This window comes from Oryctolagus cuniculus, chromosome 4 (assembly GCF_964237555.1).
Source record: "Oryctolagus cuniculus chromosome 4, mOryCun1.1, whole genome shotgun sequence".
Lineage (NCBI taxonomy): Eukaryota > Metazoa > Chordata > Mammalia > Lagomorpha > Leporidae > Oryctolagus > Oryctolagus cuniculus.
Genome location: NC_091435.1, coordinates 150439873 through 150462560, shown reverse-complemented (window position 1 = coordinate 150462560; position 22688 = coordinate 150439873). Strand labels below are relative to the sequence as shown.

Genomic DNA, 22688 nt, shown 5'->3' with positions numbered 1-22688 from the left:
GATCATGTTTTTTTAATCCATTCAGTCAGTCTGTGTCCTTTAACTGGAGAGTAGAGGCCATTTACATTCAAGGTAACTATTGATAAGTAAATAGTTGGCCCTACCATTTTCCCTTAGATATTCCTATTGTTTACTTTGGATTTCACTTGTATTTTTACTAAGGGATTTTCTACCTTCACATTCCTTCATAGTGATGACCATGTTTCTGCATTTCTGTGTGTAGCACATCCTTAAGCATGTTTTGTAAGGCTGCATGAATGGTGACAAATTCTTTCAATTTCTGTTTGCCATGGAAGGCCTTTATTTCACTTTCATTCATAAATGAGAGCTTTGCGTGGTACAGTGTTCAGGGTTGGCAGTTTTTTTCTCTTAAGACTTGGAATATATCTCACCATTCTCTTCTAGCCTGTAGAATTTCTGATGAGCAGTCAGCCGCAAGTCTAATTGGAGATACTCTGGAAGTATTCTGGCATTTTTGTCATTCACATTTTACAATCTTTATGTTTTTCTGCTGACAGTTTGACTACAATATGTCAATGTGAAGATCTTTTCTGGTCATGTCTGTTAAGAGTTCTATGCCTCTCACTTTCTCCAAATTGGGGAAGCTTTCTGTAATTATTTCACTAAAAAGGTCTTCTAATCCATTCTCTGTTTTCAAACTTTCAAGAACTCCTAAGATCTGTATGTTGGGTCATTTGATAGTATCCCATAGATCTCCAACACTGTTTTTTAGTTTTCTAATTTCTTCCTTTTTTTTTTTTTGTTTGACTGTAAAATTTCCAGAGATTTGTCTTCTAACTTGATATTCTTCCTTCTGCCTCAGCAAGTCTGTTGTTAGGCTTTCCATTGCATTTTTTATTTGATCTGTTGAATTTTTCACTTCCAATATTGCATTTTGATTCCTCTTCAAGATCTCAATTTCATGGGAAAAATTTTCATTCATCTTATTTATGGATTTCTTTAATTCATGGATTTGCTCCCGATTACTTCTGAGTAATTCTGTGATCAATATTTTGAATTCCATTTCTGGCATTTCATCAATCTCTTCATCTTCACATTTGTAGTATTGAAGTGTTGTTGTGTTCCTTTTGGGGGGTCATGTTGTCTTCTTTTTTCTGTTTATTGAATTTGTGTTTATTTTTAGGCATTTGTGGATTTACTTGTTAGGTCGTTTTTCCCTCTCTGATGAGTTTTATCTTTGGAATATGCTTCTGTGGCTTAGTGGAACATCTTCTCTTTCAGTGAATATCCAGAATCATGGGCTGAGTGTAGCCAGGAGCTCTGTTCAGTGCTCCAGGGTGAGGGCATTGTTCAAGGTGACACCCAAGATGGATATAGTAAGTCTCTCTCTCTCCCTCTCTCTCTTTTTTAATCAAAGAGGATGATTTGATCAGCTTTGTTGGCATAGTCTTACACTCATCTCTTCTCCTCTAAGGAGACCAGTGCCTGGGTGTTTTCCCCAGTGGGTGCAATATTCGTCTGTGCTGCCACAAGAACCATACAAAGGACCTGCACAGTTCTCAGTGTGAGCTTGGATCCTTCAGCAATGACCCTCACCAGTCAATCGAGGAGCCCCGAGCATGTGGAGCCTCCCATAGTGACTGCCCAGAGTTCTAGCACACTCTGCACCCTCCCCTACAGCAACAGCATTTTCATAGTCCCAGCACATAAGGCTCTTACCATCATGTATGCCCACCCTCCTGTCAATTCTCCCAGCCAAACTCAGGTGTCTCCTTTCAGCTGGAATTTTCCTGAAATTGTGTTGAATCTAATCAAATGCTTTTTCTGTACATAAAAAGGCATAACTATATGGTTTTTGTTCTTCATTCTATTGATGTGATTTATGACATATATTGATTTGTAATGTTAAACCATCATTGCATTTTTGGGATAAATCCTAATTGATCATGCTGTGTGACTTTTTTGATATGATTTTGGATTTGATTTGCTAGTATTGAGAATCTTTCCATCGATGCTTGTTAAGGATATAGGTCTGTAGTTTTCACATCATGTCTTTGGTTTTGGTAGCAAAGAAATGCTGGTCTCATAAAAAGAGTTTGGCAGAATTCTATCCTTTTCATTATTTCAGAATAGTTTGCATGTTTTGTAGAATTCAGTAGTAAAGCCAACAGGTCCTGGACTTTTCCTTTTTGGAAAATTTTTGATTACCACATTAATCTCATTGCTTGTTATGGGTCCGTTTAGGTTGTCTGTATCTTCTTGATTTGATCTTGGTAGGTTATATGAATCCAAGAATTTATGCATTTCTTCGGGGTTCTCCATATATTAGCATGTAGTTCTTCATAGTAGTTTCTTATGATCCTTTTTATTTCAGTGATTTTGGTTGTTATGTCTCCTTTATCATCTCTAATTTTCTTGATATTTTTCTCTTTTTTTTTTTCCTAGTCTGGCTAGAGTTTTATCTATTCTGCTTATCTTCTCAAAAAACCAACATTTTGTTTTGTTGATCATTTTTATCTTTTAGTGTCATTTATTTCTATTGTGATCCTTATAATTTCTCACTTCCTGGAGATTTGGGGTTTGATTTGTTATTGTTTTCCTAAGTCTTTAAGATGCGAGCACTTAATGTTATAAACTTCCTTCTTAATACTGCTTTTGCTGTATCCAATAGGTTTTGATGTTGTTTTTCCATTTTCACTTGTTTCAAGAAAGTTTTTTATTTCCTTTTTAATTTATTCAATGACCCATTGACTCTTCAGAGCTTGTCATTTAATTTCCAATATTTATGAGTGTTCTATTCTTCTTCTTGCTGATTTCTAGTTTTATTCCCTTAATGGTATGAGAAGATACATTGTATTATTTTGATCTTTAAATTTGATGACACTTGATTTGTGGCCTAATATGTGATCTATCCTAGAAAATGTTCCATATGCTGGTGAGAAGAATGTGTATTCTATAGCTGTTGGGTGAAATATCCTGTAAATGTCAGTTAGGTCCACTTTCTCAATTGTATGCTTCAACTCTGATGTATCTTTATTGATTTTCTGTCCAGATGATCTATCTTTTGATGAGAGTGGGGTGTTTAAATCACCCACTATTATCGTGTTGCAGTCTATCTCTCCCTTTAAGTCTAATAGTATTTTCTGTATATATCTGGGTGGTCTTGTGTTGAGTGCATATATATTTACGATTGTTATGTCTTCTTGCTGACTTGAACCTTTTATCAAAATATATTGTCCTTCTGTATCTCTTTACAGTTTTTTATTGAAAGTCTGTTTTATCTGATATCAGGATAGCTATTCCTGCTTCCTTTTGGTTTTCACTTGCCTGCATGTCTTTTTTCAGCCCTTCCACTTTTAGTCTGTGTATATCTTTGTTTGTGAAGTGAGTTTATTACAGGCAGAGTAGAGTGAGGTCACGGTTTTTTCCATTCAGCCAACCTAAGTCTTTTGGTTGGTGAATTTAATCCATTTATATTCAAGGTTAGTATTGACAGATAAGAACTAAGACCTGTCATTTTTCCCCCAAAGAAACCTTTTATTTAAGGAACACAAACTTCATGCATTTCACAAGTACAACTCTAAGAATACATTGATTCTTCCCACCTTACCTGCCCTTCCACTCACTCCTTCCACTCACTCTCCCACCCCTCCTCCTCTTCCCTATCCCATCTCCAGTCCCATTCTCCACTAAGATCCATTTTTATTAACTTTATACACAAAAGACCAACTCTATGCTAATTAAAGAGTTCAACAATTTGCATGAAAACAAACAGAACAACAAAACTGTTCCTCAAGAGTCAAGACAAGAATTATTCAAAGTCATTGCATCCCAAAGTCAATTTCACCCCTCCCTTTTTTTTAGAAACTTGATTAATTTTAAAGAAGCATCCAAGAATGATACATCTTTTGCAAGTACTTAGACATAACATACAATTCTTTGAGGACAGAGGTCTTGCATGGGAAGTTAATGCACAGTGACTCTTGTTGTTAATTTAACAATTAACACCCTTATGTATGATGTCAGTGATCACTCAAGGCTCTTGACATGACCGCCTAGGCTATGGAAGCCTTTTGAATCCACAAACTCCATCAGTATTTAGACAAGGCCATAAGCAAAGTGGAAGTTCTATCCTCCCTTCAGAGAAAAGTACCTCCTTCTTTGATGATCACTTCTTTCCACTGGGGTCTCACCCACCAAGGTCCTTCATATAGGACATTTTTTTGCCACAGTCTCTTGGCTTTCCATGCCTGAAATGCTTTTAATGTCAGGATGCCTTAAGGGCTGATTCTGAGAAGATCTGTCATTTTGTTGATTGGATAGTGATTCTACCTGTTGTTAGTGACTGGTGGTATCATGTGTTTTCATGTTTACTTCTAATGCAGGACACCCTTCAGAATTTCTTTGTAAGGCTGGCTGGTGGCATGAATTCTCTCAGTTTTTGCTTATCTGTAAAATACTTTATTTATCCTTCATTTTTAAAGGGTAGCTTTGCTGGACATAATATTCTTAGCTGGAAATTTTTGTAAGACCTTGAGTATATCATCACACTCTTCTGGCCTATAGAGGTGTCCACTGAGAAGTCTGATGTTAACCTAGTTGATCTTCCTTTATATATAACTTGACACTTTTCTCTTACTATCTTTAGGATTCTCTACTTACTATGCCTTGGAGAAGACCTTTTTTGGGTTGAGTCTGCTTTGGATTCTTTGAGCGTCTTTGTATCTGGATATCCATGTCTCATTCAAGATCTGGAAATTTTTCAACTGTAAAACTTACATGTTCTGGGCCTGGCATTGTGGTAGACTGAGTAAGGCTGCCACCTGCAATACCAGCATTCCACATGGGTGCCAGTTTGAGTCCTGGCTGCTCCAATTACAATCCAACTCCCTGCTAATGTACCTGGGAAAAGCAGCAGAAGATGGCCCAGGTATCTCAGATCTGAGCCCCTGAACCTACATGGGAGATCTGAAAGAATGTCCTGTCTCATGGCTTCAGTCTGGCCTAGCCCTGGCCATTGCAACCATTTGGCAAGTGAACCAGTGGATGGAAGATCTGTTTCTCTCTCTCTCTCTCTCTCTCTCTCTCTGTAACTCTGCCTTCAAATAAATAATTTTTTAAAAATTGTGTATGTTCTTTGTCCTTTCACTCATCAGTGGGCACCTAGATTGCTTCCCTGTCTTGGCCATTGTGGATGGTGCTGCAATGAATTTGGGAGTGTCTCTTTCATGTCCTGATTTCATTGTCTTCAGCTATATACCCAGAAAAGGGATAGCTGGGTCATATGGTAGCTTATTGTTGGATATTGGAGGGACTTCCATACTCTTCTCCATTATGGTTATACTCATTTGTATTCCCATCAACAGTCTATAATGATTTCCTTTTATCCACATCTTTGCCAGAATTCGAATTTTGGGTCTTTTTGGTTTAAAAACCATTCTAACTGGAGTGAGATGATGCCCTCATTGTGAATTTGATTTGCATTTCCCTGATTGCCTATGATGTTGACCATCTTTCTATGTTTTTTTGTCCAATTATATTTCTTCTGCATAATATCTATTCAGATTTTTCCCATTTTTAACTGCATTGGTTGTTATTTTGTTGTTGAATTCACTAAGTTCATGATATGGTCCATATTTTAGCCCTTTGTCAAATGAATAGATTGCAAATATTTTCTTCTATTTTTTCAGTTATCTTTGCACTCTATTGATATTTTCCTTTGCTCTGCAAAATCATCTTAGCTTGATATAACCCCACTTGTCTGTGTTTAGGGATCTTAGCCAAAAAAGTCATTGCCTATGCCAATGTGTTGAAGTGTTTTCTTCTAATATTTCCATAGTTTCAGGTCTTAGATTTAGGTCTTTGATCTTTTTTGAGGTGATTTTTGTATAGGGTGGGGGTGAGGAGAAGGAGGATCTGGATTCAATCTTTTGGATCTCCAGTTTTTCCAGCATCATTTATTGAAGAGACTTTCTCTTCATCAGGGTATGCTTTGCCTCCTTTGTCAAAGACAAGTTAGATGTAAGAGAATGGATTCATTTCCGGATTTTCTAGTCTGTTAAATTGGGCTCTGTGTCTATTTTTGAACCAGTACCGTGCTGTTTTTGTTCAATATCTCTGTAGTGTCTTGAAATCTGGTATAATCGGCCGGCGCCGCGGCTCACTAAGCTAATCCTCCGCCTTGCGGCGACGGCACACCGGGTTCTAGTCCCGGTTGGGGCGCCGGATTCTGTCCCGGTTGCCCCTCTTCCAGGCCAGCTCTCTGCTGTGGCCAGGGAGTGCAGTGGAGGATGGCCCAGGTGCCTGGGCCCTGCACCCCATGGGAGACCAGGAGAAGCACCTGGCTCCTGCCATCGGATCAGCGCGGTGCGGCGGCCGCAGTGCGCCGGCCCCAGCAGCCATTGGAGGGTGAACCAACGGCAAAGGAAGACCTTTCTCTCTGTCTCTCTCTCTCTCACTGTCCACTCTGCCTGTCAAAAAATAAAAAAAATAAAAATAAATAAAATAAAATAAAGACAGGAAATCTGGTATAATCCAGTTTTATTCTTTTTTTAAAAAGATTTATTTATTTGAAAGGAAGAGATACAGAGAGGCAAAGTCGGAGAGAGAGAGAGAGAAAGAGAGAGAGAGAGAGGTCTTCAATGTGCTGGTTCACTGCCCAGATGGCTGCAACAGCTGGAGTTGCACCAATCTGAAGCCAGGAGCCAAGAGCCAGGAGCTTCTTCCAGGTTTCCCATGTAGGTGCAGGGGCCCTAGGATTTGGGCCATCTTCTACTGCCTTCCCTGGCCATAGAAGAGAGCTGGATCAGAAGTAGAGCAGTCAGAACTTGAACCAGGGCCCATATGGGATGCCAGCACTGCAGACAGTGGCTTTACCCATTACCCCACAGTACTGGCACCCTAGTTTTGTTCTTATTATTCAAGATTGCTCTGTTAGGGGTCTTTTGTATTTCCATATGAATTTTAGTATTTTTTTTCTAGTTCTATGAAGAATGTCATTGGTATTTTGGTGATGATTACATTAAACTTGTAAATTGTTCTGGGTAACGTAGGCATTTTAACAATATTAATTGTTCCAATCCATGAACATGGGAGTTATTTCCATTTTTTTGTGCATGCTGTTCTTTAAAATGGGACGAGGTTGAGCTTTGATCTCAAATAGGTCTAGATTCAAGTTACAGACAAGCTCAGACAAACTATTTAACTTCTCAAACCTGTTTTTCTCACCTATCACATGGAGCAGGGATACCTACCTGCTTTGTGGGGATGTATGGGAAAAAGCAGGAAGATTCCTGTAAAATCCAAGTACAGTGCACCATTAATGGATGATGGTGGGAACTCTCAAGGACCAGGCAAATGGAGCTGTCCACAATAACTCAGTCTGACCTCACTGAAATGCCTTGTTTCCATGGGTATAACACATGTGGAACAGAAATGGATGATTGGCCAAACACTGTACTCTCCCTTTTTCCCTGGAAGTGTTTCAGTGTGTGAAGATTGTTTACGAAGGGCCTGTCACTCAGATGTGCTGCTGTCCTGGAATGGTTGGCTCGGGGAGGGGGTCGGAGGAGGTGGGGAGGACAGCTATTCTGAATATATTAGGTATTTCCTTATAATTTAGGCTTTTCCATTTGGGGAAATTTGCCCCAGAGAATTCAGATTGTTCCCACAGGTAGGAGGCTCTAAAAAGTACACTCAGGGTTTAAATTTCTTTGGATAATGGTTTTGTGATGTTAAAAATATCTATCTACTTTCAGCAAAAGGGTATTATATTTACATTCTCAGAATTTTAAAACAAAATCCCCTAAAGAAATCCAAAATTGTTTTAGAGAATGGAAAGTTTTAAAAAAAAAAGCATAAAGGTTCTTTACAAAATAGTAATTAGAAGCCAAACTGTTCAAATGAAAAAAATAATAATTAGAGCCATTGTCTTGCTCTTTCTCTTGGTTCCTCACCCTTTTCCCAAAACTGGTGTTGGAGTGATCCCAAAGGACTGGCACAGGAATTTGGAAGAGATTACCATGAATAAAGTGGATATCATTTATAATTGAAAATGAATCTTGATGGGAATGGGATGAGAGAGGGAATGGGAGATGGGATGGTTGTGGGTGGGAGGGAGGTTATGGGGAGGGGGGATCCACTGTAATCCAAAAGTTGTACTTTGGAAATTTATATTTATTAAATAAAAGTTAAAAAAATTAAAAAATAAAGTGGATATCATTTAGCTAACAGTTATCATGTGTAGAAGAAAATCTCTCACATCTATCATGCTTCCTGTGGTGCCCAGCACTTAGTAGGTAACCACTAAATATTTGATATGTACATGATTATTAAAATTTCAAAATCTACTTGAAGTTACTTATAAAGCTGGGGCAGCTGCATTTAGAAAGTCTGCAACCTGAAAAAATCTCCGTGGAAATCCACCACGTGTCAAGTCTCAGGACAAGATCAAGAAGGCAGCATCACCTTCGTATCTCTGCTTCTGAGCTCCAGTCTTGATAAAGCAGGAAACAGCTGTTCGGGCCGGCGCCACGGCTCACTAGGCTAATCCTCTGCCTGTGGCGCCGGCACCCAGATTCTAGTCCCGGTTGGGGCACTGGATTCTGTCCCAGTTGCTTCTCTTCCAGTCCAGCTCTCTGCTGTGGCCCCGGGAGTGCAGTGGTTGATGGCCCAAGTGCCTGGGCCCTGCACCCGCATGGGAGACCAGGAGGAAGCACCTGGCTCCTGGCTTCGGATTGGCGCAGCGCGCCGGCCGTGGCGGCCATTTGAGGGGTAAACCAACGGAAAGGAAGACCTTTCTCTCTCTGTCTCTTGTCTAACTCTGCCTGTCAAAAAAAAAAAAAAAGAAAAAAAAAAGAAAAAGAAAAAAAAGAAACAGCTTTTCTGTCATTTCTGACCAAATCTTGCCTTTATGAGTTACCTTGATTGACTGAGGTGATCCAAAAAGCTAATACTTTTTCTAGTTCCAAATAACAAGCCTGAGAAAATTCATGATTTAATTTTGGCACAATGAGAACGTTTTCCCCCAAATGTTCAAATGGTGGAAGGGTGGAAAGAAAAACAGAACAAACTATCTTTGTTTTATGACTGTAAATCCCAACCTCCTCCTTAAGCCATGGAGGCATAAACACATGTATATCTAAGCATATTAAAAACCATTTACAATTAAGGATTTGGGCATTGACTTGACTGTAAAATGTTTTTGGGATGCTTGAAGTATTATACCCTAGACTTTGCCAGAGTTAGTTGGCTTGATAAACCATAAGCTAATCACATATCGACCCCTATAAAAAAACGTGATTAATATTTAGGAAGAAAATCTGACTGAAAGTCTCCATTATATAAGTCCAAATCCAATAGAACTTTGAAGAGCAGACACAAGTTATATTCGGCTGTCAGTGTTTGGTGGGGGAATAAAATCCCATTGTGTCAAATGATCCATGTACCTACCACCTTTTGGTACCCTGATCTCCCCATGAGCTTGTGAATGTAGTCAACTCAGTGATCCTTACCTTGGTTGGAAATTCCTCCATCATACACCTTTATCTGCCTCTCCTGCCTCCTACCTTCCTATTGCTTTACCACCACTGTCAATCATGCGCTTCCTTAAGGACGCCTTGCTCTCCCTACCTTCTGCTATTTGCCTGGAGAACTTCCTGTATGTAGAAAAATGCTCTCTAGACTGTACCCCTGGCTGATGGCTTCTTTTTCCTTTAGGGCTCAGCTCCTATGTCCATTCCTTGGGAAAGCAGGACTGGGTCCTTCCTACTGATTAAGACCCACAGCACCCTGGCTTCCATAGCACAGTCTGTGCCTCTAAATGGTGACTGGGTACTCTGTGTTCACCATGCTACCTTCTGTGCATGGTGCCGAGTCTGCACTCCATGTGTGAACAAACGAACTGCAATCGGCTTCCTTACCAGCTGATGCCCACGGCAAGTCCCACAGCCGTTCTGACCTTTAGTTTTCTCATCTAAAGTGGGGCTAATAGCCAAGCACAGGGTGACTTAAATGAAATTGTGGATGTGGGGGGGAGCCCCTGATGCATTGTTAGTACTCAGTAAGTGAGTTACTTTGGATCCCACAAGCTAGGACCCTTCTTGGCTTGGCCTTGTGAGGTTCTGAGACAGTAGGGGCCATATTCCAGAGGGTGTCACTGAAAGGGGCGCTGGGCTGTGGCAGCTTTGCTTGAAACCAGAGGGAAAACTGCCAGTTGGCTGAACGCATCCTGCCTTCCTGACGTCCTTTCAAACTTCCACTGTGGTGTGTTTTGGGAAATAAAAGCGATATAACAACCTATAATGGCCTATGATTACCTCGTACAGTTTCTTCCAGTCCTTTTTTCCAGCTTCAGCATCTGCGCTCCCAGGGCTGATGCCACAAGTCCAGTTTCTGAAATGAGGAGCTTTGAAAGAGTGGTGCCTTAATCAATTACTCCCCACTGCGTCTCCTCCTTGGTTTCTCCCCTTCTCTGTGACTCCTGTCTTTGTCCTGAAACAGCCCCATTAAGTACCTAATTGTTAGGCCTCCAGGACAGTCAAAATCCTCACAACCCGAATGCATGATCCCAGGTGGTTTGAAAGAGTGGAGGCAGGCACTCCACACGTCTGCAGGCTCACACTGGTCAATGATGAAGGCAAAGAACCCTTCAGATTTTAGGCTTGGGGAGTGGAGTCAAATACATAATTGAGGTGAACACTGGGACAATAGCCCCTCAGGGAGCTGCCTACAGACTGCAAAGACCTTGAGGTGTTACTGGCTGAGTTGCTGCTTGGCTATGCTTACCCAACAGTCTGTAGCACAAGTGTCCAAGCTCATGGGTGTCCCAGACACACCACATTTCTATCACACGTGGTCAGTTGTAATTGACAGTCACCACACGGAGAATAGGTAAATTGATAGTTGATAGTGTTGTCTATGTGGGAGGCTGACCTCATTTTCTTGGATAGACGTAAATATTCCATAGTGCACATCTCCTTTCCTGGTGGGGAGTCAACAGATACAGACGGTCTGGAATCATAGCCATTGTCTCCCAGTCCAGTGCACTATCCATAAATATTTATTCTCAGCTGCACAATACTTTAATAAAGGCCTTTTTGCTCCACTTGATTACTGTATTTTTCTGTGCTGCATCAGGTCTTGTTTAAACAAAATTTTTATTTGAAAGTCAGAATTATAGAGAGAGAGGGAGAGAGAGAGAGAGAGAGTAAGTGAGCTTCCATCCACTGGTTCATTCCTCAAATGGCTGCAACAGCCAGTGTTTAGCCAGGCTGAAGCCAGGAGCCAAGAGCTTCATCTGGGTCTCCCATATGGGGTGCAGGGGCTTGGGACAACCTCTGCTGCTTTCCTAGGCCCATTAGCAGAGAGATGGATCATAAGTGGAGCATCCAGGACTCAAACCAGTGACCATATGGGATGCTGGTGCTGCAGGCCGCAGCTTAACCTGCTGCACCACAGCTCTACCCCAACAGATCTTTTTTATTTCTTCATAGACAAAAGCTGCAGTCAGGTACAGATGATCCCTTATCATCTCAGTGAGCAGCAGTGAAAGCCAACGAGCTGAGTGGTGCACTGGACAGGGGGCGAGTGGGTGAGATTGATGAGATTCCAGACCGTCTGTGCCTGCTGAACTCCCCACCAGGAAAGGAGATGTGCACTATGGAAGCAGAACTATAGCCATGCCAACAGCTTTAGTCAAGAAGGAAGAATGTCTGCTAGAACCAGCCCAGTTAGAAGGAGCTTGAATACTCCAATCCAGGGGTAAGGAGTTACATTTCAGTAAACTCAGCACTCATAAAGCACTTTATATACACTATCACATTTATTTCTTACAGCCACCTAGTGAGGAAGGTACTGTCGTTACCCTACTTCAACAAGTGAGTGTCCAGGTTACACAGGGTTCCAGGTTACCCCAGGTGCTCAGGGTCATAGTTGGCCAGTAGGTGAGATTTGAATACAAGACATGGTGAAATCCAGGCCTTGATGCTACCTCCTGTCTGTTCTGTTGGGTGGTTCTAAAGCCTAGAAGCTTCCAATGCTGACCGTCAGTTTAGATCCATGCATGGTCAGAGCAATAGTTCAGAAGTCATACTTCTCCTGGTAAAAGGAAATTTTGACCCCATGTTTTTAAGAAGAGAGAAGAAAAGGAGACTACTCCCCTAAGTGATGATGTTTCAGAAGCCAGAAAACTCAGTAGCATGAATCTGTCATTGAAATCAACCTTGGTTAATATTTGCAAAAGTCCATTCTCATTTTGCTGTTTGATTTTTCACGGAATCCTAGAATTCCAGAGCAGAAATGTTTCTTTTCACACATGCCTACCATCTACCCAGAGGTGAGATGCTTGGTAAATATTATGAGTGAAACAATAAGTGAATGGATAAATACATAAACTACAACCACCTTATTTTGCAGATGAGGGAAGAGTCTGAGAGTTTAAGGTACTGGTCCACAGCCTTTCATCTCAGACTAGAGCCCACATCTCTGACTTCGGTGGCAGGGAGTGGGGGAGGGAGGATTTGCCAAATTGTATTTCGATACTCCTAACAGATAAATCATCTGATTAACCAGCCACCCAACCAGCATTATCCTAACCACCTTTGAGCCTCAGTGCAAGCACCATGGGTCTGTGACATTTTTTTCTCTCCTTCTTTGAGCTTGGTTTCCTATCCAGTAAAGATCATTGATCATTTATGCCCAGGACCCAAAGGAGTCTGCCTAAGCCACCTGATTTGTGTCTGTTGTGAAGATCCTACAGATCTTTGGCCAACAGCAGCTGGTGTGCTTAATGTTCATATAAGCAATTAGCCTTTCAAAAATGCTCAACCCCCACCACCCTCCACGCACCCACAGGGACATTTTGAATACAAACAGTGGAGGCAAGCTCTCATGAAGAGGGAGAGAATAGGATGCAGAGGCCCTCTGCTCTCCTTGAAGGGAGCAGCTGCCTGAGATGTAATATCCTCAAGCAACAACCACATCCTTGGCCCTCTGCCTTGCTAATCACATTCCTGATCTGTATGGATATTTCATTTAATGAACAGCTGGCAAAGTTGGATTCTTCTCTGCAGAGGCTTACCAAAGTGCTTCAGTGTTTGTGTGGCTGAATACTAATAATTAACTGTGGGGCTCCATGGGATGCGCAGCCATGAAGCCCCCATGTCAAGGTCGGTCTGATAGCTGTTGCTGTGTCTTTATTACAAGGCGGATGTTGTTAGTTTCGGTTAGGGCAATGCTTTCCCACGGTCAGGACTTTTTACAGGAGTTGAGAATGTTGTAAACAACAAGATGGCGCCGAGGACCGCGTGGTGAGCCTGTCTGTTGCGTGACACCTCATCTGATTGACCCGAGGACACGTGCACACTGTGTAAACAGACAGCGGATTGGAGTGTTCCGTGCATGGACTTGAGCCCACCTGCAATTGGCCAGATTTTGTATATAAGCTGTGTGCTGAGGAAGGAGGGGGCTTTTTTGTCTACTCTCCTCCCTTCATTTTTTTTCTGTCACTGTTATTTTCTTATTAAAAGTCTACTAAAGACCAATAAGCTGCAAACAGTGTCGTTCCTTTACGGGCAAGGGAGCGGCAAGTGGTGCCGTGACTCGGATTCGGACCACTTTCTACACGCAGGAATAGGTAAGAAACAAAAGGTAAGCGTGCATGTGCACGGAAATCCAGCTGGGGAAAGAATAGAAACCGCGGTTCCGTCGAAGAAAGACGGGGAAATTAAGCGCCAGAAAAAAGTGTAAAGGAATCCCTTAAAAGGCGGGAGTATAAAGTGTTCAAAAACGCCAGGAAATAGGCGGAAACTTCCTTTTTACCTCCAAATGGACAATACTCCGTCCACCCCTAGGTTGCGCATGCTGTTGAGCTGCTTGTTAAAAGCTGCGGGGATGCCCGTTAAGGTGGCTACAGTATGCGCATTCACTAGGGCCGTTGCCAAGACGTCACCATGGTTTGTGGAAGGTGGCCAATTAGATGAGCAACAGTGGCGGAGAGTAGGGAGACAGTTGAGAGCAGTCGGGAGAGCCGGTAGAAATACTTAGATTATGGCAACTCATTAAACAGACACTTCAGGACCCCACTAAGAACATAGGGCTTTTACTTGATGAAGGATGCGAGCTCCTAAAAAAGGTTCAGGAGGAGTCTCGGCATGATAGTCAGTCTAGTGACTGTGGTAGTCAGTGGGACAGAAAACAGACCGACAAAGGTCCCTGTAGGGATGAGCCACTGGATAAGACAAAGAAAATTCAGTGAAGGACCATCCCCCATCGAGTGCACCCCTGTGCTCGAGGGGGCCATCTCATTTATATCCCAGTTTGACTAGGCTAGCAAATTTGTCCCTAGAGGACGAACCGCCACCGCGGTATCATCCATTGACTCTCCCTAAATCGGCCCCTAGAAAAAAAAAGGAAAAAAAAAAAGTTATAAAGACTCCATTACAAATACAGAAAATAGGGTTAAAAAAGGTGAGCCATAAAACGGTTCATTAATGCTATAAAAATAGTCCTTGGTTAGCAAAAGAAGTCGTAAATAAACAACATTGAGATTTACTCAAAAAAAAACTTAAATGTACATTTAAAAAAACAAAGCAAGCCGTGACAAAGGCTGTAAAAACTTTGTTGCAGATGTAAAAAATAGGGTTAAAAAAACAAACCGTAAGACAGTTTATCAGTGCTGTTAAAACAATTAGTCCTTGGTTTGCTAAAGAGGGTGTTATGGATAAAAAACACTGGGAGTAAAAAATATAGATCAGTATACACTGGACAGCCCTCACCTTACATTTAAATATTTCATTTAAAGTAAATGTTCTCTGTTATAAAGTTCATATTACTATGTAAAATGAAAAATTGTGGTAACAAAGTGTCCGGACTACCCATTCTGTTTTTGTTTTATGTACTAACTCTACCCCTGTTATTGATAAAAATGCTTGAGCAAATTATGTTTGGTTTACTTTACAAAAAAAAAAAAAAAGTAAGTCAAAATATGCCACAAGTAGTTAAGATTCCACACACCTACAAAAATGTTATAATTACAAATAATAAAAGGCTAGTTCCCTCAGATACGTTTCAATTTATCCTTAAAACATATTAAATATTATTGTGTTTGATTGCTGGATATATACTTGTATAAAAAATTTGTATTATATTCTTATAATGTGTTAATTATGCCTATACCTTGGTACAACTCTAGGGCCAAATGTAAAAACAAATTTTTGGGATGGAGAGGCTTGTGTCTTTGTTTGGCTCTAATAAATAAATAACTTGTCTGCCGGATGACCTTCTCCTGCTCCTTGGGAGCCTGGCCAGCTGCCGGGGAGGGGGATAAAGGAATGTTTTCTAATAAACAGGTGGGCATGCTTCGTGTCTCGGCTCTCTGGCCAAGATCCGGGATGGGACATACTGCTTGCCTAACATGTTGACAATGAGCCACCCTTGTCCTTGGGGGCTTTAAAGGGGAGCCAGAGCAAGCCTCTGCTGCTACTGTTTCATTCCGGGGAAACACGCAGTCAAGCTAAATGTTAAACGTGCCCGTGATGATTACTAATAATGTTTAATTCTCAGTATAGATCCTTTTCTGGTGCTGTGTAAAAATTGCCTAGTAATGCCCATAGTACTGTAAATTCTACAAAACATAAGTACAACACAAATATAAATCGATTGGCTATTGTGGCTGAGGTGTTCTGTAACAGTCCTTTTAATAAAAAATTAACAAAATAAATTAATTTAAAAAACAAAACATTCAGGACCTGCCACTCTGCTTGGTATGTCACTACAAAAATCAACAAGGAGGGCTATGCCTAATAAATGAGGGTGCTCTCAATGTGGACAATAGGGACATGTACAAATATTGTCCAAAAGTCAAACATCAAAAAAGCCCCTCCTCCTGGGATTTGCCCCCGGTACAAAAAAAAAAAAAAAAAAAGGCATTGCGCCAATAAATGTCACTCCAAAACTAATAAAAAAAATTTCATTAAATAAATAAAGTTCAAAAAACTAAAAGCGGGACTGGCCCCAGGCCCCATCCCAACAAATTTTGGGGGCCATGACATTTGTTCCTCAACAAAACACCATAAATCCGTCATTTTCCTCCATGGAGCCACAGAGGGTAGTACAGGACTAGACCTCAGTGCCACCTCCTATACAGTATAAACCCCTGAGATGGGCCCACAAAACCTCCCTACTGGGATTTTTGGTCCTTTGCCAACTGGGTTTTTTGGTCTCCTACTGGACAAAAATAGTATAACTATAAAAGGGTTACAGGTTTTTCCTAAAGTTATAAACACTAACTTTACTGGTAAGATAAAAATTATAACTCAACCCAATAATGTAACTTTAACTCCAGGACAATACATTGCTCACTTAATTCTGTTCCCCTTCTCTTCAATTGGTAAGTCTTTTTTAAATAAAAAAAAAAATAACGGTTTTAAATCTTCTAATGCTTATTAAATACAACCCATAACTAAGGACCAACCCAAATTTTTCTTAAAATTAAATAAAAAGTTATTCAGTGGTCTTTTAAATACTGGAGTTGGTGCCTCTGTTATTTCAACAACAAACCGGCCCACAAATTAAAAAAAATAAATAAATTACCATAACTCAATTACAAGGTATTGGTCGGAGTCAAAGATTAACACAAAGTTCCATATTACTACAATGGAAGGATAAAACAGGTAATGCTAAAGCCTGTCGCCCCTATATTTTGGCTACATTACTTGTTAATCTATGGAGACGTGATATTCTAACTCAAGTGGGGGCTTTAATACACAGTCCAAATAAGATTATTACTATTAACATACTTCAACAAAGTCATTTGCCAGGTAACGGTTTAAACAAACAACAACAAAACATCACATCTCCAGTTACTTTAACTGTCAATCATGAACAAAGAGGCTTGGGTTTCCCTTAATGACTACTGGTCAGCCTGTACCCCATACAAAAAATAAAATAAAATAAAAATCAAATAATCCCGTGTGGGTAAATCAGTGGCCTTTACTACAAAAAAAAAAAAAATACTACACAAATATTGGTAAAAAAAAAAAAAAAAACAATTAACAACAGGACATATAGTTCCTTCTAATTCTCCTTAAAATAGTCCTATTTTTGTTATCAAAAAAAAATCTAAAAAATAGCAATTACTTCAAGGCCTTAGGACTGTTAATACTACTGTAAAAATTATGGGGGCTTTACAACCAGGTTTACCATTGCCTACTACAATTCCAAACGACTCTTATATTACAATAATAAATTTAAAAAATTATTTTTATACTATACCTTTACATCCAAAAAATTGTCCCCAATTTGCTTTCAGTGTTCCATCAGTAAATTTTAAAAAACCTATACAAAAATACCAATAAAAAATCTTACCTCAAAAAATGACTAATAGCCCTACTTTGTGCCAATAATTCATTAATACTGCTCTTCAAAAAATTTACAAAAAATATAACAATTTATGTTATACACTATATAAATAATATTTTAATAACTAAACCCAAAAAATTTTTGGTGATACAATGTCTAACAGTAATAAAAAAACAATTATCTACTTTTAGTCTTATCATAGCCCCTAAAAAAATGTAACTTCAATATCCTTATCAATATCTAGGCTTCCAATTATACCCATAAAAAATACTTCCACAAAAAGTCACCTTACAATTAAATTCTTTACAGACTTTAAATAATTTTCAAAAACTTCTAGAAAATATTAATTGACTTTCTATACATCTCCACCTCATAACAAAAAACCTTAAAACTTTATTCAATATCCTAAAAAAAAGGTCAAACTTCTATAATTTGTGATGGTCACCGTACACTTATTAACACCTCTTTTTCATCTCTACAGTTAGTTAAATTAGCTGCTGTTACACTTACATTACAGTCTACTTTAAATGTAGGGGTTAACATATACACCAGTAACAAATATGTGTTCCTATCACTGCCTCAATTGGACACTTGTTCATTCCTTCCTAAATCCTCAGCTACTTCTCCTTTGTTTTCTCACATTTGCACTGTCATTCAACAACATATCTGCCCTTTCTTTATAGGTCATATTTAAACACATTCCAATCTTCCTGGACCTTTGGTAGAGGACAATTTTTTTACAAATTCTGCTCTATAAATATATTCTATTAATACAACAACAAAAATCACGTTTTACATCATTTAAATACTCATACATTACACTTAAAACATAATATTACTCAAAAACAAGCTCAACAAATTGTAAAATTCTGTTCTACTTACTCCATCCAATTACCAGTACCTCACTTTCAAATTAATCCTCGTAATTTATTCCCCCAATCAACTATGACAAATGGATATCACCCACTTCATAAAATTTAATAAACAAAAATATATACATGTGTCCACTAATACTTGTTTTAAATTTGTTTTTGCTTCCTTACATACAGGTAAAACTACAAGACATGTTATTGCCTGTTGCTTACAAGCTTTTACTTCCCTAAAAACTCCAAAACAGACTAAAACAAATAATGGACCTACTCATATTTCTGCTTCTTTTAAAAATTTTTGTATAACTTTCTATTTCATGTTACTAACATTCCTTATAATCCTCAGGGTCAAAACATTATTATACGTACACATAACACTTTAAAACAATTTTTTTCTTTTTTTTAACTTTTATTTAATGAATATAAATTTCCAAAGTACAGCTTATGGATTACAATGGCTTCCCCCCCATAACGTCCCTCCCACCCGCAACCCTCCCCTTTCCCACTCCCTCTCCCCTTCCATTCACATAAGATTCATTTTCGATTCTCTTTATATACAGAAGATCAGTTTAGCATACAGTAAGTAAAGATTTCAACAGTTTGCTCCCACACAGAAACATAAAGTGAAAAATAATAGATGATTTTTTAAATGATGATAAAATCAGATCAGACCTATTGTCATGTTTAATCCCAGTGAAAGTCAAGTTGGGAATTGATAATTTCTTCTTCTTTTTTTTTTTTTTTTACAGAAGATCAGTTTAGTATACATTAAATAAAGCTTTCCACAGTTTGCACCCCCATAGAAACACAAAGTGAAATATACTGTTTGAGTATCATAGAATGGCAGATGTCCTAAATAGCACTCTGGCCTCAGAATTAGCCTTAAAGGCATTCAGATCTGGCTGAAAAGCCCATGAGAGTATTTCAGGCATGGAAAGCCAAGACACTCTGGCAAAAGATCTCTGTGAGTGAGATGCCAGTGGAAAGAACAGGTCTTCAAAGAAGGAGGTACCTTTCTCTGAAGGGAGGAGAGAACCTCCACTTTGACTATGACCTTGTCTAAGGAAGATAAGAATCGGAGAACTCAGAGGGCTTCCATAGCCTTGGAAACTCATGACTGGAGCATAGGGAGATTACTGATGCCATAGACAGGAGTGTCAATTGGTAAAGTCAACAACAGGAGTCACTGTGCACTTACTCCTCATGTAGGATCTCTGTCCTTAATGTGCTGTGCATTGAGATTTAATGCTATAACGAGTACTCAAACAATATATTTCACTTTGTGTTTCTATGGGGGTGCAAACTGTTGAAATCTTTACTTAATGCATACTAAACTGATCCTCTGTTAAAAAAAAAAAAAAGAAAGAAATTATCAATTCCCAACTTGACTCTCACTGGGATTAAACAAGACAATAGGTCTGATCTGATTTCATCGTCATTTAAAAAAAATCATCTATTATTTTTCACTTTATGTTTCTGTGTGGGAGCAAACTGTTGAAATCCTTACTTAATGTATACTAAGCTGATCGTCTGTATATTAAGATAATCAAAAATGAATCTTGATGTGAATGGAAGGGGAGAGGGAGTGGGAAAGGGGAGGGTTGTGGGTGGGAGGGACGGTATGGGGGGGAAGCCATTGTAATCCATAAATCGTACTTTGGAAATTTATATTCATTAAATAAAAGTTAAAAAAAAGAAAAAGAAATATACTGTTTGAGTACTCGTTATAGCATTAAGTCTCAATGTACAGCACATTAAGGACAGAGATCCTACATGAGGAGTAAGTGCACAGTGACTCCTGTTGTTGACTTTACCAATTGACACTCCTGTCTATGGCATCAGTAATCTCCCTATGCACCAGTCATGAGTTTCCAAGGCTATGGAAGCCCCTTGAGTTCTCCGACTCTTATCTTGTTTAGACAAGGTCATAGACAAAGTGGAGGTTCTCTCCTCCCTTCAGAGAAAGGTACCTCCTTCTTTGAAGACCTGTTCTTTCCACTGGGATCTCACTCACAGAGATCTTTCATTTAGGGTTTTTTTTTTTTTTTTTTTTTTTTTTTTTGCCAGAGTGTCTTGGCTTTCCATGCCTGAAATACTCTCATGGGCTTTTCAGCTGGATCCGAATGCCTTTAGGGCTGATTCTGAGGCCAGAGTGCTATTTAGGACATCCACCATTCTATGAGTCTGCTGAGTATCTTGCTTCCCATGTTGGATCACTCTCCCCTTTATTTATTCTATTGGTTAGTATTAGCAGGTACTAGACTTGTTTATGTGCTCCCTTTGACTCTTAGTCCTTTCATTATGATCAATTGTGAACTGAAATTGATCACTTGGACTAGTGAGATGGCATTGGTACATGCCACCTTGATGGGATTGGAGTCCCCTGGTATGTTTCTAACTCTACCATTTGGGGCAAGTCAGCTTGAGCATGTCCCAAATTGTACATCTCTTCCCTCTCTTATTCCCACTCTTATGTTTAACAGGGATCACATTTCAGTTAAATTTCAACACTTAAGAATAACTGTGTATTAATTACAGAATTAAACCAGTCATATTAAGTAGAACAGACAAAAAAAACTACTAAGAGGGATAATGTATTAAGTTGTTCATTAACAGTCAGGGCTATGCTGATCAAGTCACCATTTCCCATAGTGTCCATTTCACTTCAACAGGTTTCCCCTTTGGTGCTCAGTTAGTTGTCACCGATCAGGGAGAACATATGATATTTGTCCCTTTGGGACTGGCTTATTTCACTCAGCATGATGTGTTCCAGATTCCTCCATCTTGTTGCAAATGACTGGATTTCGTTGTTTCTTACTGCGGTATAGTATTCTAAAGAGTACATATCCCATAATTTCTTTATCCAGTCTACTGTTGATGGGCATTTAGGTTGGTTCCAGGTCTTGGCTATTGTGAATTGTGCTGCAATAAACATGAGGGTGCAGACCGCTTTTTTGTTTGCCAATTTAAATTCCTTTGGGTAAATTCCAAGGAGTGGGATGGCTGGGTCGAACGGTAGGGTTATCTTCAGGTTTCTGAGGAATCTCCAGACTGACTTCCATAGTGGCTTGACCAGTTTGCATTCCCACCAACAGTGGGTTAGTGTCCCTTTTTCCCCACATCCTCGCCAGCATCTGTTGTTGGTAGATTTATGTATGTGAGCCATTCTAACCGGGGTGAGGTGAAACCTCATTGTGGTTTTGATTTGCATTTCCCTGATTGCCCATGACCCTGAACATTTTTTCATGTGCCTGTTGGCCATTTGGATTTCCTCTTTTGAAAAATGTCTATTGAGGTCCTTGGCCCATCTCTTAAGTGGGTTGTTGGTTTTGTTTTTGTGGAGTTTCTTGATCTCTTTGTAGATTCTGGTTATTAACCCTTTATCTGTTGCATAGTTTGCAAATATTTTTTCCCATTCTGTCGGTTGTCTCTTCACTCTCCTGACTGTTTCTTTTGCAGTACAGAAATTTCTCAATTTGATGCAATCCCAATAGTTGATTTTGGCTTTGACTGCCTGTGCCTCCTGGGTCTTTTCCAGAAATTCTTTGCCTGTGCCAATATCTTGAAGGGTTTTGCCAATGTTCTCTAATAACTTGATGGTGTCAGGTCGTAGATTTAGGTCTTTAATCCACGTTGAGTGGATTTTTGTGTAAGGTGTAAGGTAGGGGTCTTGCTTCATGCTTCTGCACGTGGAAATCCAGTTTTCCCAGCACCATTTATTGAATAGACTGTCCTTGCTCCAGGAATTGGTTTTAGATCCTTGATCAAATATAAGTTGGCTGTAGATGTTTGGGTTGATTTCTGGTGTTTCAATTCTGTTCCATTGGTCTATCCATCTGTTTCTGTACCAGTACCATGCTGTTTTGATTACAACTGCCCTGTAGTATGTCCTGAAATCTGGTATTGTGATGCCTCCGGCTTTGTTTTTGTTGTACAAGATTGCTTTAGCTATTCGAGGTCTCTTGTGCCTCCATATGAATTTCAGCACCATTTTTTCCAGATCTGAGAAAAAGGTCTTCGGTATCTTGATTGGTATTGCATTGAATCTATAAATTGCTTTTGGGAGAATGGACATTTTGATGATATTGATTCTTCCAATCCATGAGCATGGAAGATTTTTCCATTTCTTGGTATCCTCTTCTATTTCTTTCTTTAAGGTTTTGTAATTTTCATCATAGAGATCCTTAACGTCCTTGGTTAAGTTTATTCCAAGGTATTTGATTGTTTTTGTAGCTATTGTGAATGGGATTGATCTTAGAAGTTCTTCCTCAGCCATGGCATTGTCTGTGTATACAAAGGCTGTTGATTTTTGTGCATTGATTTTATACCCTGCTACTTTGCCCAAATCTTCTATGAGTTCCAATAGTCTCTTAGTAGAGTTCTTTGGGTCCCCTAAATAAAGAATCATATCATCTGCAAAGAGGGATAGTTCTTCCTTCCCAATTTGTATCCCTTTAATTTCTTTTTCTTGCCTAATAGCTCTGGCTAGAACTTCCAGAA

The 22688-nt window shown here is 39.5% G+C and overlaps 1 protein-coding gene across 7 annotated transcripts in view; it reads left to right on the top strand.

The window, feature by feature from the left end:
- COL6A6 (collagen type VI alpha 6 chain) overlaps positions 1-22688 on the top strand; it is a 177466-nt gene that overhangs the window by 11380 nt on the left and 143398 nt on the right. Inside the window, exon 1 of one of the 7 annotated variants that reach the window (XM_070072826.1) lies at positions 13561-13594. The exons of the other annotated variants lie outside the window; for them this stretch is intronic. The gene's annotated coding sequence lies outside the window, so the exon portion shown is untranslated. Of the gene's footprint in view, positions 1-13560; positions 13595-22688 lie in introns of those variants that run through there. 7 annotated transcript variants of the gene reach the window in all.